Source organism: Leptonychotes weddellii, chromosome 8 (genome assembly GCF_054177405.1).
Source record: "Leptonychotes weddellii isolate Sample4059 chromosome 8, ASM5417740v2, whole genome shotgun sequence".
In the NCBI taxonomy this organism is placed as follows: Eukaryota; Metazoa; Chordata; class Mammalia; order Carnivora; family Phocidae; genus Leptonychotes; species Leptonychotes weddellii.
The window spans coordinates 59,699,961-59,712,946 of NC_138376.1; the positions used below are offsets into that span (position 1 = coordinate 59,699,961).

Below are 12,986 nucleotides of genomic sequence, written 5' to 3' on the forward strand. Positions count from 1 at the left end.
TCTGCTGTGTTCTCTATTATTTAAAATATTTTGAGAGATTTTCACACATATTCTAATGGAGGTTATACTACATTCATAGTAAAGTTGTATTTTTTATATGACCAGGAAATAACAAAGAGAAAGTTCTTTTGAAAAGAATAATTTATATTCTTTTATATGTGTGTGTGTGTGTCTGTGAATCGTGTATATATACTATATATATTTCTATATTCCCATATAAAATATCTTTTAAAACATTATAGATCAAAAGAGTTTCTCATTATCCTGGATATTTTGGTTTAGATAATTCTGTTAAGTATAATCGTGAAGATGGCCAAAGACCTGTGTGTGGTTTACAGTGTCCACTGCAAAAGCTTTAAGAATGTCATTACTTGCATTCTTTGGATGAGTTCTTTGGTTGTATAAGATCTTATACCCAAACTGTCCCTTGAATTTAATGAAGATATATATATATATATATTTTAATTTTTTTTTAAGATTTATTTTATTTTAGAGAACATGCATGAGCTGAGGGGAAGGGGAAGGGGAAGGGAAGAGGGAGAAGTAGAGAAGCAGGCTCCCTGCTGAGCAGGGAGTCTGAAGTGTGAAGTATAGCTGGATCCCACAACCCTGAGATCATGACCTGAGCTGAAATCAAGAGTCTGACGCTGAACCAACTGAGCCACCCAGGTGCCCCTTTAACGAGGTTATATTAAAGTACAGTCACAAAGATGAAGAAGCAAAAAGAAAAATCTGTGATAATGTAAAGCTAATATGAATTTAATATGAATCACTTTATTCATCTGCTGAAGAATATCAAAAGGAAAAAGAAGCATTATAGGGCATTTCATTTTTTTTTTAAAGATTTTATTTATTTATTTGAGACAGAGAGAATGAGAGAGACAGAGAGCACATGAGAGGGGGGAGGGTCAGAGGGAGAAGCAGGCTCCCCACCGAGCAGGGAGCCCGATGCGGGACTCGATCCTGGGACTCCGGGATCATGACCTGAGCCGAAGGCAGTCGCTCAACCAACTGAGCCACCCAGGCGCCCTAGGGCATTTCATTTTTAAGAGAATATAATTATAAATAATATCATTCATGTAGTTTCTTTTGTGTTGGGGATGTATAAACTCTTACACCAACAAAATGTAACACAAACATTGGGAATTTCCAGATATCATGGCATGGTGGACATCTTTATCATTCTTGTAATTCTTGACTTTAGGTAGAGTTATATCCACCTGAGTTATTTGAGCTGATCTCTAAAAACAAGTCATATGGAGCTCTTTTACCAGGGACGCACCAACCTTCGCTATGTTTGTACCAAAACTGTGAGGAAGGTGGCGTAGGTCATCACTGAGAAGTACTACACTCACCTGAGCAAAGACTTCCATACCAACAACCCTGTGTGTGGGGAGATTGCCATTATTCCCAGCAAGAAGCTCTGCAGCAAGATAGCAGGCTACGTCACAGATCTGATGGGGTGGGATCAGAGAGGTCTGGTGGGAGGTATCAGCGTCAAACTGCAAGAGGAGAGAGAGAAGAGATAATTATGTTCCTGATGCCTCAGCCCTGGATCAGGAGATCACTGAAGTGGATCCTGACACTAAGGAGCTGTTGAAACTCTTAGACTTTGGCAGTCTGTTCAACCTGCAGGTCACTCAGACTACAATTGGGATGAATTTCAAAACACCACATGGAGTTGTTTGAATCATTCTGCTGTGCTGTAATATCTTCCATATACCTTGGGAAGAAAAATTCATGCGGAGATTCTCCTGACTGAGGTTAATGAGATTATTTTTATGAGGAGTAGATTGGATATGTGTATGTGTGTATGCATGTGTGTGTCTGTATAACAACAGAAATAACCTTAACATTTGCCTCCTCAAGGGAGGAACAAACAATCTAACTATCTTGTGGAAGTCTTTTTTTCCCTTGTTGTCTATTTCTATCCTGTAGGGAATTAGTTTTTATTACAATGTGGTCATTCCTTGTGCTGGAGGCCTAAACTGGCAGGGTAACTGGACCTCTATGGGGGACACCTTGTCTGTCTTCTGGCTGGGTAGTTGGGTTGTGCAACTCGTGGAAAGAACAGCATTACCGCTTGAGAAGAACACACCACTGAGTGTTTTGTAAGAACATCTAAGAGAGAAACAAATTAACCAGTGTTGGCATTCATTTCATTAAAGACACTAATAAAGCAAAGTTTGAAAACTTAAAGGAAAACAGCGTCTTTTACTTTAAAAGAATTTAATGCCCCAGGTTTCACTGTCTAATGCTTCATGGTAATACAGCTTAATGAAGCTCATTGCTTTAGATTTTTTGGTAAAGGGGGTATGGATGACATTTGAGCTTGTTGAATTGACTCAAAGATTGGGAAAAGGTGCCAGAAAGGAGGCGGTCTGGTATGGTTCAGTGAGTTGGCTTGGACTAGCAATCCAGAGATGTCAGTTTTCAACCCAATTTTATCATTCAGTAATTGCTTGTCCTTGGCTAATTCAACAAATTTGTTTCCTTATCTGCCAAATGTCTTACCTTTTCTTATAGGATAACATGATCACATGGAGGAACTGTGAAATACCTAGCATTCCATAAAAATATGAGCTACCTTTATAAAAATTATTTGTTATAAAAATACTCAAGTGGATGATCATTATCGCTATGATCAAGATGCATTTTTATTGCGCTCCAGAATATATAGCTTGGAAATGACAAAACTTAACTAGGACTAAGCCAAAGTGCTCTGATCTTTGGGAGTAAGGTGAAAAAAATGCAATATTCATTAGGACATTTGTGGTGATTAGGGAGATGACCTTAGTAGGTTATCAAATTCACAGCCTCTCACAATGGACCAAACTTAAGCCAATTCAATTAAATGAGATTTTCCATTGTTTACAAAGATGGCCACAGCCAGCCAGGACTCTTCCAATACAAGCAGTTTCAATATTATGTAATTCTTTCTTATGTAATTCTTAATCCTCAGGCCTCACCAGCATGGGGATAAAAATAGAATGTTATGATTGTTGCAAGTTGGTATTTCTCTGACCCAGCTCCTATTTTACTGTGTGAGAACTCTAGACCACCCTTACATGTCTGCTAAATAGTTATAGCATTCTGTATGTCATCTATGATCAGCAGATTTACTCTTAACTACCAAGTGGCATCCTATGTTCTGTTTTCTTTCTCTTTTACCCTGACTCTATACAGTCTGTCTACTGCCTTCTGGTCTGAAAAATAACAGCTTTGTTCCCAGAGCCACCCTATGGAGATGATTCTAGAAGTAACAGTGTTTGGTGCCCAGGCTGGCAATGCCTATTGCTGAGTGAGTTGATGAATCTGTCTTGGGATCAGCCATCAATATCTCCTACTGTTGGGGGTAAGACTAGCCCTAATTCTGCGGCTGTCTTGTGTACTCCGTATCTGTCCCACGTATTCTTGTTTTTACATGTTCTTTGGTGGGTGCTTCCATGTTCTGGTACTTAGCCGTGGGTCTGTAAGTTCTGAGGCCAGGCGAATGAGTGACTGACATTGTGCTGTCCTCATAGTTACATTTTCCCTTTGATTCTGGCACATCATCCTTGGACAAAACATGTGTGCCTCATTCCTTTTTTCTGTACATTTTACCCAAGAGGGGTTTTGATCTCCTATGTAATACTCCCTAGGAGGCACACCTCAGAGCCTGATGTGTAACTGATACACTTACTATCCCAGAATGCCTAAATAAAATCTCTTCATCAGCCTTTTCCTTTGGTTTAATACTGAGAGAGGACTTTCATTTTTTATAGCAGTACTTTATACTCTTATGGATCATACTCTCATACTCATACTCTCAATCATCCTTTCTGCAAAAAAAAGAAAAATCAATCTCCACTTCTTTTTAAAGTAAGGGTGTAGTTTTATCGACTCTTATTCATCTTTGTGGTTGTAGGCTTGAAGTCTTCAACTTATTCACAAAGTAGGACACCTTATTCTAAAATGTAACTTCTCTCTTCCACAAGGTTTCTTTGTTTCTCAAACCTAAGTGACAAGATGAAGCATTATTTATGGGGTCCTAACATAACCCCCGTTCTCAGTATGCCTAGTGTTACTGGAATCACACGAAGTGTACATGCCTTTTAAATGATGCATAAGAATGAAGTGTTATAGCAGGCTCCTGGTTTACCCTGGCTTGTAATTTCCTGAGAGATGCCAGAATTGGCCAAGGAACTTCTTTTTAAAAAGATGGAAAAAATTCCATGGAAGACAAACATAGATCACTTTAAAAATCATTTTTCTCCTATTTCTATTCGGCTCCTCAGTCCATAAATATCAAAGTCTACTTTCTAAAGGTGCACATAGCATATTTGTATTGGAATATAATAGCAGGATTTTGAGAATCTTCTAGACATTTCACAAATGTCAGTTCAAAACAGATGATTTTATTCCTAGTTTAGTAAAATCTCAAGTAGACATCAACTTTGGATGTGTCTCTTAAAGATAGTATGTTAATTCATTAGTGAATATCAGAAAGCAGGTTGACATGTTTTGTCAATATAATTTTTCCCTTATTTATCTTAGTGTATCTTATAGGGTCTGTTTTTCACATGATCTTATGAGATGTTCTGAGAAAGGAGGGTTCCATGATCAGTGAGTTTGGGAAAAGCTTCATACCGTATTCAGAGGTCCTGTAGGAAAAAAAAAAAAAAAATCTACTTAACTCATTTAACCCATTTAGTCCCAAACTAATTTGACCATAATAACCACTTTTCTTTCTCTCTTTTTTTAAAAAAGGGACACATTTAACATCTTATGGAATACACTTTGGTAATTATTGCTCTGTTTTAACCTTTCCAACTAACTTTTTTGACTGCATGGGTCATTTATTTCAATTTTCCTTTCAATAAATATTTCAGGTATTTTCCTGGTTTGACTAAGTCAGCTAGGAGTTTTGATATCGTATGTATACCTAGCCTCGTTCGACTCACATTTTCACATGTAGTTTTCCACACATTCTTCTTTGGAAAAATAAGTGTTTGAATTAGGTTTTCATCACAGGATAAGACAATTGCAGAAAGGATCTAAACTTGTGTTCCTTAGGTGAGGCCTAGGCAGTTTCTTAAGACCAGAGTGGTGCTGAGCTTGCCTGTCTTTTGCCTGGGAAAATACAAATGTGCCGGACCTTGAATGAATGGACAGGCAGCTCAGAGAAGCAATGAATTCAACAGCTGCAAGAAGACTACAGTCATCATCCAGTGTCAGACCCTCATCTTGTGCCAGTAATCAGAGGCCCAGATTACCAAAGTGACTGGCTTCAGGTTAGATCCCAGCTGTATCTGAGCTGGATTTAGGCCTGGCTTTCTGACTCTCAGTCTCTAAATTTTTTGCTAACTTTGGAGCCTCTTAGACCTCTGCTTGGCATAGTTGGATCTGGTCTCAAATTCACCTCTGCTGTTTTCACCAAGAACAAAAGTCCATTCCATAACTGTTGTCCTTGGTTTTCCAAAGCACAGCTGTAGAGATGACAATGTATACCATGTGATAAAAAGTTCTTTCGAATATTAAACTCCACAAAAATACTTTCAGACAAAGAAATGTGTGTGTTGTGTGTGTGTAGGGTGGTGGTGGTGGTGATCAGGGTGGTGGCAACAGCAATGGGGTAGGTAGGAAAGGGGAATGCACATTCTAATTGACTTAACTAGGTTAGAAATACTCTTGTCCTGGTTTCCAGGAACAAAGTAAAATAAAATAAGTAAAACTGTCATCCTACTCAAATAATTGTTGAATATTTGTTCTTACTCAATTTCTGTTCTGAAGAGCTAATAAATAGGCTGTGAAATGGGTTGGTGGTGAAAGATGAGCTGGTAGCAATTATTTCCCCATATCCTTACTGACTTGGATAACATTCACTTTTCTTTGCTATATACAACATAACTGAAAATGCAGATCCAATGACTAATGTCTTGGGTGTGTCAAAATGGCAGGCAGGCAGGGTTTGCAACTCATCTCTCTATTTAACATTTCCCTCTGTTTTTAGAGTAATGTTATTTTTCTTATAACCCATTAAGCTAAGTCTTTTCACAGGGGAATGCAGATTCTCTTGCAGTTACCTGAGGAATCTCCACTCAAGTACTTGTTGGAAGTCCTTTGGGTTGAATAGAGGTTTTAACAGGGAAATAAGCACTGTAGAATTATGTCCAGCTGTGTACAAATATTTATGGGGATTGTCACAGTGACTGAAATAATTGATGCAAAGAAAAGCAATTACCAAACAAATATGACATTGTTTGGATACAGCAGAATATTCCATGACTTCCCCTGCAGTTCCTCTCTATTATGGTTGTATTTATTGAATCTCAAGGAATCAGAATGATTTCTGAAATTAGAAAGTGGTTACCAAGAACTAGATATGCATAATTGCCATTATTTTTAAGAACAAGGACCATTCTTTTTTTTTTTTTTTAAAGATTTTATTTATTTATTCATGAGAGACAGAGAGAGAGAGAGAGGCAGAGGGAGAAACAGGCTCCCAAGGAGCAGGGAGCCCGATGCGGGACTCGATCCCCGGACTCCGGGATCATGACCTGAGCCGAAGGCAGACGCCCAACCATCTGAGCCACTCAGGCGCCCAAGAACAAGGACCATTCTTAAAATAAAAAGAGATAATGATATTCTGGCCCATTTACCAAAACATGACATGATATTTGACAATTAAAAAATGAAAAAAAAAAAAAAAACCACCAAAAAAGTTGCAAGTTACATTTTAGAAATGTCTGTGTAAGAAACTGTAATTTATTAATCACTACAGCCTTGACATGAATGAGAAAAATAGTGGTAAAATATATGGGGGGAATAGTATTTATTTTTATTTACAGCAGTAGTTTGAAGTTCATATAGATTTACATATCTCTAGTTCCCAGGGATTCAGAGTCCAGAGGCTGGGGAAACTGGATTTTAGCATAAAGACAATATTTCATGTAACCTTCATGTAATTTTGCTGACTTTATCACCTCTCCCTCTTCCAGAACTCTGTGGAATATCCTCTTGGTGAAAGCCACTTTAGACTTTCCTTTCTTAGTCACCCTTTCCCTGCATTTCACTATGTTACCAGTTCACAGCTTCCCACCACATGCCAGAAAACTATCGATTCTGTCTCCTCAATGTCTTACAAATCTGTTTTTGTGACCAGAATTATTGCAACACCTCCCTTGCTTGTTCTCCTTCCTCCATTTTGGATTTATTTAATCTGTCCTTAAAATAGCTACCAGAGTAACGTGTCTCTAATAATAAAATGCACTGAATGGTTACTATATGCCAGGCACTTAACATCCATCAGGCCATTTAATTCTCATAGTAATGTCATTACAGCCTCTTTTGTTAGATAGGAAATTTTGGCAGAGAGAAACCTAGTTGCCTAAGGGTCACACAGCAGGAAGAGGCAGACCCAGCAGTTGAATCTTCAAGGATCTGAAACTTATGTTGCCTTTCTAACTATTACACTGTGCTGCTTCTTTAAGCCAATCAGATCGTGTTGTGAGTTGTGTTAATTCTGATGTTGCTGTCATTCATGAAATTGTCAATTTGGGAAGGCAATAATTTTCTTAGCATACTCTTGTTCTGCAGAATAGAACAGTAAGGAAAAACCAAATGATGCAATTTTTTTATGGCTGTTTTATGGTATTGACTGTTAATTAAGCCCATCCCTAAATGAAAATTGTTTCAATGGTGCAGAGAGACAATGAATGGATTGATTTGTAGGTTAGAGGTGTGTGAGTGGTAGAGAGGTTTGGGTCTTTAATTAGCTGTGGTTGCTTAATTCAGTTGATTAAAGCACCATATGAATGAAGTCACATTTATGGATTCAATTCCTGTGTGGGCCAGTTTATTTAGTCATCCTTGCATGGTTAACCTCAGCCCACCTCCTTGCTAATGTGTACCATTAGCTGAAAAGGACAGTGTGAGTGGAAAAGTGCAAATTCCTCCCCATACTCGGAAAAAATTACCCAACATGCATGTCCTATTGACACTGGCGGAGAAGCAGGGCACATTATTAAATCTTTGATTGTTTTCAGTTCTCCTGAAAAATTCATTATGTGACAAAATGCCATAAATCATATACAAATTTGAATCCCCTTTATAAAATTGCTTTAACTGTATTTTAACAAATTGAAAATTGAGCTATAGCAAATTTAGGTGAATATAAAAAAGAGACTATATAGATATCCTCAGTTTTACAAAGAAAAACACATTTACTTACCTAGATAGGAATGAATAGTTGATAGCTACTTGAACATTTTCACTTGAGGCATTCATATCTCTCTTTCTTAAATTCTTTTCATTAGAGGTGAATGATAGCGATCTATGTTACTAGGTTCATGTTCACACACTTGAAATAAGGCTGTCATAATTGGAGAAAAATAAAGGAAACTCAGGTTAATATTTTTCAGACCCTTTTCTTCTTTTCCAGCCAAAGTAACAAACAGCCCATATAAACAGACCACCCGCACCTTTGAGGTGTGATAACTTAAAGCCTATTTAAGTTCCTCTTTGCATACCGTTACTTTTATATTGTCATTCTGCCCAATTATCATGAAAGAATTATTCTTTTCTTTGTAGTGTTATCCAATATAGGGGAATAAGCATACTTATTTAATACATTTTTATTGAATTTCTACAAAATGAATGCATATGTATTGGATGCTAGTACCTGGAGATATAATCGTAAGCAAAAAGAGGGCATAGTCCTTCCCTCATAGAGGCTTGGAATATAGTGGGGATGATAGACATTGACCAAATCATAATTTATTAAATGTTTATTGAGTATGTCTATGTGCCAGGCAATTTTGCCAGCACTGAGGATACAGAGATAAAAAGGACCTATAAACCTTCCTTGCCGGGCGCCTGGTGGCTCAGTTGGTTAAGCGACTGCCTTTGGCTCAGATCATGATCCTGGAGTCCCAGGATCAAGTCCCACATCAGGCTCCCTGCTCGGCGCGGAGTCTGCTTCTCCCTCTGCCCCTCCCCCCTCTCATGTGCTCTCTCTCTCATTCTCTCTCTCTGAAATAAATAAATAAAATCTTAAAAAAAAAAAAAAAAACCTTCCTTGCCTCAGGGAGCTTATATTCTTATGAAAGAGTCTACAAACAAACAAAAGTAAGTAAAAAAATAAAAGGTGCCCTATGATAATAGCTGCTATCGGGAAAGTCAAAGCAGGAGGGTGATATGGAGAGGGTGGTGTGAGTGCATTTTTAAATGAAGTGGTTGGTAAGTCACTAAAAATGTGACATTTGAGCAAAGAACAGAATGAGGTAAGGGCAAGAGTCATATTTCTAGGGAAAGAGAGAAGGACAAGGGTGAAGTCCTGGGGCAGGAAGTTACCTGGTGTGTTCTCAGAACAGAAAGAAGGCCAGAGAGGTTGAGGAAGAGTGAGCAAGGCAGCAACTAGCATCAGATGAAATCACAGATGTAACAGGAGCCACAGATGGGGCCTCAGTGGGACACATAGGGAGGGAGACAGGGAGCCACTGAGGGTTTTCTGATCTGGCTTAGGTTTTAATAAGATCATTCTGGCTGCTGAGTTGAGGATAGATGGCTGAGAAGCAAGAGGAAGAGGGAGAAACATCTCTGATCCAGACAAGACGTGATGGTGAATTGGACCTAGGAGGAAAATGGTGGGGTGGTGAGAATTGGTTGGTTTCTCTATATATTTGTTATTTCCAGTAACTAGTACAGTATCACTGATTATATTTTGGGGCAAAATTGTTAAGTTTATATATCATATAAAAATATTTTCTAGCATATTTTTTTATAATGTTTGAATGTTAGAAAAAAAAATCTATCAATTATCAGCAGACAGTTCACATTGTATTATCCTTTCACTGAAAACCACCCAATGCATTCTCATTCTATTTATATTAAATTGCAAACCTTACAATGACTTAGAAGGCCAACCTGATCCAATATGGTAGCTTCTAGCCATATGTGAGCACTTGGATCAATGCTAGTCAAAAAGAAGATGTGTTTTATATATATAAAATCTACAGATTTAAAATCTTAGTGAGGAAATAAGAATGTAAAAATGTTACTGATAATTTTCAAATAGTGGCTATAGACTAAAAGGATAATGTCTTGAAATTATAGTGGAAATATAGTACTAATATTAATTTTACCTGCTTCTTTTTACTTTTTAAAAATGTGATGACTAGGACATTTAAAATTATAAATGTGGATGCAGTTTTCTGGCTCACATTGTATTTCTGTTGAACTGTGGTTGTTCACATTTTCTTTTTCTGACTTTATCTGAAACTATTTTCCTTGTTCACTATGTTCCAGGTATACTGGGTTTCTTTGAGATCCTTGAACTTGCCAGGCTTATTCCTGCCTCCGGGTCTTTGTATATTTTATTCTCCTTTCCTGAAATGTTATTCCTTTAGAACTTCCCTTATTTTTCTCTATTATTCATATCTCAGCTCAAATGTCACTTCTTAGATAAGCACAGAGCTGTCTATGACCCCAATACTGGTGCCATTACCAATAGTCATTTACTGCAGCCACCTCTGGATCCAGCTGCCAATGGAAACTCACATTGTGGCATAGGACTTTCAGTTCAGCACCAGGCACTACCAATAAGGCAGACTGTGTCATGGCTGCAAGTCACTTGCAGCAGAATGAAGTCCCAAGTTTGAGTGTCTGACTTGTCTAGCTGAGGAACTGAGAAAGTGAGTATCTCAAACCTTTGGCTTCTTTAGTCACTTTGGGATTCCCTCAAATATGAGGATACCTGGGCAATCCAAAATAATAAATGTCTATGATAGCATATTTTTCCTTGCATCAATATTTAAAGAATTTTAAAAAGTTTAAATTATTGTCTTTTCCTTATATTTTATGCCATTTTGTTGAAAATAAAATATTTTTGACTCTGTGAATCTATGAACTGAATGTGAATTTTTTGTATTTAAGTAATATTTGCAGTGACATTTGCCTAGTTATTTTCTCAATAGTAAATACTTTTTAAATAAGCATTCAAGACTTTATATGAAAAGATTGCTTTCAATATTTTGAGACAAAATTCTTTTCAGGATATGCCATGATAAATTTTTTCCCCAGCATTAGGTAAAGATTTTAAGTTCAAATCCATTTTTCTAAAACAAACAACTGCCAATACATGGTTGCTTAATAATTACATCAATGACTTAAACCAGCTTTTATTTTAAGTGAGAATAGGTGGTTTATTAAATTTTGGTGTGGCATCTGCATGTTTAAATATAATATAGGGTTGTCATTTAGCTCATAGTCTTGAAAAATTAAACAAAACAATAATAATCTGATTTTTAAAGAAAGAATTTTTTTACCATAGCTGACATACTTTTCACTCATTATACCATTAAAAATGGTGGTGAACAAATAAAATATGATGGATTGTTGAGTGGTTTTATTGGAACATCTTATGTATTCATTCACTATGAGAATGAGATTGATATTTAATGTGAAAATATATTTGAAAGTCCCAAGTTCTATTTGTCCATTTGTGTTGTAACTATAGTACCACATAGTCATTAAATGGATTTTTAAATATGTTTTTATTTATGTTTCTACTATAAATATAGTATATATTCAGTGTAGAAGTTTAGAAAATATAGGAAAGCAATGAGACAGATTAAAAAATCAGTTATGATCCTGCCTTCCAGAAATAACCACTATTGACATTTTGATGTATTGTTTTTCAGTTATTTTTCCTGTGTCTACATCTATGTATGTATGTATATGCATGCATGTATCTGTATGTTTTATTGTGTACATTACTTAACCTGCTTTTTTTCACAGGATATGTGTAGTGATATGGTTGTGAAGCAAGAAAGGTGCTTTGGACCATGGACATATTCAAACATTACTTTATAAATGCTGACCTTTTAAATTTTAGAAGCAAATTTTCATTTGGCCTTGTCTGGTGTAAGGATATACAAGTGAAATTCATCACAGAGCCTTCCTGGCAAGACCCATCCTGGGTCATTCAGAGGCTGTGCTCCTCAGTTACAGCTTTTCTGTTTCCTGGAAGTCCTCAGATCCTTCTCTGTGATACCAAAATATCTGCTTCTTGCAACACCACACCTCACCATTGCCAACACAGTCTGTCATAATGAACTTGTATTTTTTTTTCTTGTGTTCGTCAGGATTCTTAATCTCACTTTCCACTCCCCCCACACTGAATTAAAGGCATTTGATTTTGGCTTCAAGTTAATTTTCCATCTGCTTTAACCCAGTGATTTCTGAATATTCAGTGGTGAGACCACTGGATTGTTCTATTTCATTCTTGATCACACTTTAGAAGGATAGATCATTTAACTCTCTGAGCCTCAGGTTCCTCATGATTAAAATGAGGATTTGGGTTGTATGTTCCCTAAGGTTTTTTCCAGAGCTAACATGGAATGTCTGTGTGTCTATAAAAGCAGTATGAAAGAGTGGAAAGAGCATAGGCTGTGCATCAAAGAAAGCTCAGTGCAAATCTTGGAGCTCTGTGACTTTGGCTTTGCTGCTTACTGATTCCAAACTTGTATTTTCTTTTTCATTTGTTTTTTTCTTTTGCTCCTTTGATTGAATGAATTGCACTGCTCTGTCTTCGAGTTTGCTCATCCTTTCTTTCCTTCATCTAGTCTGCTGTTGAATCCTTCTATTGAATTTTTTTTAGTGCAGTTATTGTATTCTTCAGCTCTGTGTATTCTTATTTGGTATTTTCTTATATTTTCTGTCTCTGTTGAAATTCTTGCTTTGCCATGCATTGTTCTCCTGAACTTGGTGCACATCTTTATGATCATTATTTTGAACACTTTATAAGGTAAATTGCTTATCTTCATTTCATTAAGGTCTATTTCTGGGGCTTTATGTTGTTCTTTTGTTTGGAACATATTCCTCTGTTTCTTTATTTTCTTTGACTCCCTATGTTGGTTTCTGGGCATTAGATAAAACAGCCACCACTCTCAGACTTGATGGAGTGGTCTTGTGTAGGAGATGAACTTTATCATTTAGCTTGACCT

General features: G+C 36.9%; 1 pseudogene; it reads left to right on the plus strand.

Annotated features, from left to right (window-relative positions):
* The first annotated feature begins 479 nt into the window (after positions 1 to 479).
* On the plus strand, positions 480 to 1,737 carry LOC102742188 (small ribosomal subunit protein eS17 pseudogene; annotated as a pseudogene).
* Positions 1,738 to 12,986: the final 11,249 nt, after the last annotated feature.